Here is a 6,077-nt window from a genome sequence, read left to right on the forward strand (position 1 = left end):
AGAAATAGGGCGTAAACCGTTCTATTCAATTCACAGATATTCATTATTCACTATTATACATTATATTCAATTCACCGTATTCAAACAACAAAACATTACAAAACACAGTGATATTCGGCTATATTCAAAAAATATAAACCTTCGAAATACATAAAAACAGGCAAAAAATAATATATTTATACAAAAATATAATACATTTGAGTGTATTTGTACAAAATATAATATATTTGTATCATTACATGTGACTAAATAGCAAAGAAGTGAAGAAGTTTGCCGGAGGTGGCATTTTTTGGCCATGCAAAATACTGTATACATTGTATTAAAACTAAAAATGGAGACGAACAAAAATCCGGCCCTCAAATCTTCTTCGGCGTAGCCATGGCCAGATTTGTTCACCTAAGAGGATGAGTCAATAGGGGATGATGATGCCGACGATTCTGACGCCGACGACGATTCTGATGATGACCACGATGATGACGCCGACGATTCTGTTGATTTGATGGAGAAGAGAGAGGATTGAGAATCTTGCTGACTATAGAGAGAGAGAGAAAAAAAAGAGAGAAAGAGAGAGAGAGAGAGAGAGAGTCATGACCTAAATTTTCCTCCGTAGGATGTCGTGATGGCACCTAGTTTTAGGGACTAGGTAAGCCTAACACTTACTAAATTAGTGGTGACTCAACTAACAAGTATTAAATATGAAATAGAAATTTTCTACAATCCCAAAACCGGTAGTACAAGTCACAAGCTCTATAGAGTTTACTAGAAAAATCTCTAAATACAACTGTTCCAGAATAGAATCAATAGTGCGGGAATATATCAGAAGGTGACTCTGAGGCATGCGAACGCGACAACAGGTATACCTTAAGTCTCCATAATAATATACAATCAATTAACAAGATTATCAACAACACTGAGGTACCTGGATCTGCACAAAAATATGCAGAAGAGTAGTATGAGTACACCACAGCGGTATCTAATAAGTATCAAGCCTAACCTTGGTATAGTAGTGACGAGGCTAGGTCAAGACACCTGCCAGACATATAAACCTGTACAAAATGCTACATAAGGCTCGGACTTTTTGGGTTGAAAAATGCACTGGGGAGTAAAGAAAAATTTTTGGCTGAAGAGGAAGTTTCTGCGGTCCATTATGTGGTCGCAGAATCACTCTGCGAACCGCATAATGGCCGCAGAGTGAAGCAGATGCGAGGAAAGATTTGAGAAAATCTGCGGTGCATTATGCAACCGCAGACATATTTTGTGGTGCATTATGCGACCGTAGAATAGGTATGTGGGCCGCATAATCACCGCAGACCTGTCCAGGTGACCCTCGTTTTGGAGCTTCAATTATATGGTCAGTTTGCGGACCGCATACGTGTTATGCGATCGCATATGTGATCGCAAATCTGCGTCGGGGCTTCAATTCTTTCTAATTTTTGACCCGACCCAACTTCGATTTATAGCCCTTGAAGCTCATTTTGGAGCAAAAATCTGACATTTTTGGAGAGAAGGGAGAGTGTTCTAGAGAGAGGAAGAAGCTTAAGTGCTTTGTTGATCAAGATCTTGTTCAAATTTTGAAATCCAACAAGGAAATATCACAAGATCTTCATGCAAGAGGTAAGGTTCTAACCCCTAGTCTTTAATTTCGAGTTTGGGTAAAGATGGGTGATTAAGAGTATGATTCTTGGGTGTAAGAGTATTATTTATACGTATCAATACGGTTTATGGAAAGATTATTGAGTTCAAATGGGTAAAGATTGGGTTGAAAATGGTAGAAATCTTCAAAGACTTTAATTGAAGATTTGAGGGTCGAGTTGATGTCGGAATTTGGTGAAATTTGTATGGTTGGACTCGTGGTTAGATGGGCGTTCATATTTTGTAACTTTTGTTGGGTTCTGAGGCGTGGGCCCCACAATTTTTGAGTTAATTTCGAATTTTTATTGGAAAATTTATATTTCCTTAGGGAATTAATTATAATAATTGGTATTGACTAAATCGAATTAATTGTGGCTAGATACGAGGCTTTCGGAGATTAATTCTCGTGGAAAGGGCATAGAAAAATAAAGCATTACACGGGTTGAGGTAAGTAACAGTTCTAAATTTGGTCCTGAGGGTATGAAACCCCGGATTATATGTTATGTGATTGGTTTTGAGGTGACGCACATGCTAGTGACGGGCGTGTGGGCGTGCACCGTAGGAATTATGACTTGGTCAAATTCTATGGAACTGTATAGTTGAATAATCTGTTGATATCCGTATATTCTCTACGTGTTAGAGAAAAATTGAGCTGAGACTCGTATTAAAAATCATGCTTAGACATATGTTGTTATTATTGGTACCCATTGGGATCATTTCTGTGGTTGAATTATATGTTCAAATTGTAATTTCACACTCAGTCATGTTCATTCATTTCATATCATATCCCAGTCTCTGTTGCTATTTATTGATGCATCATATTTTCATTTTGGGGCTGATTTTCATGACACCTTGATCCCGAGAGATTGGAGAGGTTGATGACTGAGTGAGGCCAAGAGCCTAATTGTGAGGAAATTTATGGGATCGGGCTGCATGTCGCAGCATGTTTCATTGTTTTGATATAGCGCTTAGGCTGAATGAGCCCCTCCAGAGTTTGTACACACTCCAGTGAGCGCAAATACCTACTGAGTATGAATGCGAGTGCCGAGTGCTGAGTGATTGTGAGGAATGAGTCACTGTAAGGAATGAGTGACTGTGAGGAAAGAGTGACTGTGAGGTTGGAGTGAATAGAAGGACTGAGTGACTGTTATTCTGAGAGGATGCATTGATTTCATTGTTGCTACATTTCAGCTGTCATATATGACTGTTTTGGAAAACTTTCTAAAAGACATTTTCTGTTGTTTCAGTCAAAGTTGATATGAAATTATTGTGAAATTTTGATTGTGGAACATCAGAGCATGCCTACCCTTTTATGTTGAAAATTATTGTATTTGGACTTAGCTGTGAAGCACATCACTCCTTTCAGTTCTTATTTATTATTGTTACTTACTGAGTTGGTTGTACTCATACTACACCATGCACTTCGTGTGCAGATCCAGGTGATCCCAGACATAGTAGGTGTTGATTCTTTCACACTATTGATTTTTTTCGGAAATTAAGAGGTAGTTGCCATATTTCACAGACCTTGTCTCTCCTTCCCTATCTCTTGTTTACTGTATTTGGTCTTAGACTATTATAGACCGTATTTTCCAGACTTGTAATGTATAGATGCTCAAGTACTCGGTGACACCAGGTTTTGAGAATATGTTTTACCTAGAATTTTTGGGATTTTCTATTAAACTTAATTATGATGTTTCCGTATTTAAAAGAATATTGTGGGTTATTGATTATGTCGGCTTGCCTAGTATTGAGATAGGCGTCATCACGACGGGTGAGATTTCAGGCCGTGACAAGTCATTAAGATAATTTAGGATTTAAATAAGGTAAAATAGTGGAGAGGTTGTACAAATTGAATATCAACTGAGTTTAGTTTAGAAGTATATGAGATCTGATAAAATATTGTATTTATACAAAATAAGACATTCAATCAAGTTTTAACGAGATAAATATGGGATTTATAAAGTAAAATGCAATAACAATTTTTCACGCAAATTACACGACAATAAGATAATGCGAAGGTTGAGACATCAATTACAGTAAAAATATAATCACCATTTAATTTAGTAAATCTCCGAATAATATATGAGTTTTATTTTTGAAAGACACACAAGTGGAACAGCTTGAAAATTCTTTCATTTACCTCTGCTAAATTCTCAGCAACTTAACACATCACATAGGATGCATGACTCACACAAGAAGTCCATATTGTTCCATTTTTAATATATTGACAGTTAATTAATTATAATCAAAATACAATGAGGTGATTTAGGAAACCACAGTAACCGTCCTAGCATTAAATGCATCATGAGAATCACAAACGGAATTAACTTTAATATCACAATAATTTCACATTTGTTCATTTGTTGCGACGTGCAACCCGATCCCATGCAATAATAAATCATATTTGTTGCGGCGTGCAACCCGATCCCACACAATAATAATCATATCTGTTGCGGCGTGCAACCCGATCCCTCTTACTATTAAATCATATCTGTTGCGGCGCGCAACCCGATCCCTTTCAATATTAAAGCATATCTGTTGCGACGTGTAACCCGATCCCTCTCAATATTAATCAACCAATTTACAACCAACTATGATATACCACAAAATCAAAAGAAATAATGAGGCTACACAAAGAAGTCACAACTAATGAAAAAGGCTACACGATAGCTCACTGTCACGACCCATTTTCACCTATAGGTCGTGATGGCGCCCAACACTACAGCTAGGCAAGCCAACTTAATAAAATAAGCATATATTGACAAAATTTAAAACCAAAAAAAATAATAAGACGCCAAATTCTACCAATGGGTGTGCTAATACCTGATGTCACAAGTGTATGAGCATCTAGTAGATTATACAAAACCTCAAATACTGTCTGAAATAAAATAGATAGAATGAAAAATACAAGGAAAGATACTAGTAGATGCAGAACGGCTTAGAAAGGCTGCTCACCACTATGCCCCTGAATAGCGTGGGTGTAAGACGATAGGTCCCCCACTAGTACTTGCCTCAGGTCCTGCACAAAAAGTACAGCAAGTGTAGTATGAGTACGTAAACAACGTGTACCCAGTAAGTATCAAGCCTAATCTCCAAGTGGTAGAGACGAGATGACCGACTTTGACACTCACTATGGGTCAATAATAATAATTGAAATACGACTAGAATATTTAAATCAGCATGATTCACAGAATTTACAATAATTTATTTAACCAGCGGAAATAATCAAATTCTTTCAAATACAACAATTCTCAATATATTAATTAAATTCCTTCAATTCAAAAAAAATTCCAATTTATAAATTAAATCTCATTTTACAGGAATAACAATTAATTCCTTAATAAGCAGGCATAATAATTCATTAAATTCCAAGGATTCTCAAATTTATCAATTAGTTTCGCAAGCTAAAATAAGCTATTAAGGTATCGTGTGATTATTATTATTAAGCACGATTTCTGCCAAAGACGAACGGCCCGATCCAGAGTGTCGTGTACACTGCCGAGGGACGTGCGGCATGATCCATATATGCATCTATCCTGCCGAGGCATTCGACCCGCTCCACAAGAAAGGAGGACATTTTCTTATGTACCTCCGGAATGAGAGTATATTTGTTATAAGATAAATTCAGGAGGAAGAACAATTTCTCTTAACAATTAATTAATTTAAACAGAAAAATCAAGTATATGAGATTTTCATCCTTTAATATTTTTATCTAACAATTCACAATATAAATATATATATCAAATAATATTAATTAAACAAAGAATACAATTTACACAAGTAATTCATGCTTTGAGTCCTAAACTACCCGGACTTTAGCATTAATAGTAGCTACGCACGGACTCTCGTCACCTCGTGCGTATTTAGCCCCCACAATTAGCAATAATTATTTAATTTTAATCACCTATGGGGTAATTTCTCCCTCACAAAATTAGACAAGAGACTTACCTCGTCTTGCTCCAATAGCCGTCCGAAACTCACCTGAACCCCGCGGGACCTCAACCAATTATAACAAGTCCTAAAATATCATACGAACTTAGTCGAAACCTCAAATCACATCAAACAACTCTAAAACCACGAATCATCCTCCAATTCAAGCTTAATGAAACATAAAATTTCCAACTTCTCCATTCGGTACCGAAACCTATCAAATCAAGTCCGATTGATCTCAAATTTTGCACACAAGTCATAAATGACATAACGGAGCTATGAAAATTTTCAGAACTGGATTCCAACTCCGATATCAAAAAGTCAACTCTCCGGTCAAACTTCCAAACTTAAATTCCTATTTTAGCCATTTCAAGCCTACTTTTAACTACGGATTTTCAAATAAAATTTAGAACACGCTCCTAAGTCCAAAATCACCATACGGAGCTGTTGGAATCGTCAAAATTCTATTCCAGGGTCGTTTTCTCAAAATATTTACCGAAGTCAAACTTAGCACT

Source organism: Nicotiana tabacum, chromosome 13 (genome assembly GCF_000715075.1).
Source record: "Nicotiana tabacum cultivar K326 chromosome 13, ASM71507v2, whole genome shotgun sequence".
Classification (NCBI taxonomy): domain Eukaryota; kingdom Viridiplantae; phylum Streptophyta; class Magnoliopsida; order Solanales; family Solanaceae; genus Nicotiana; species Nicotiana tabacum.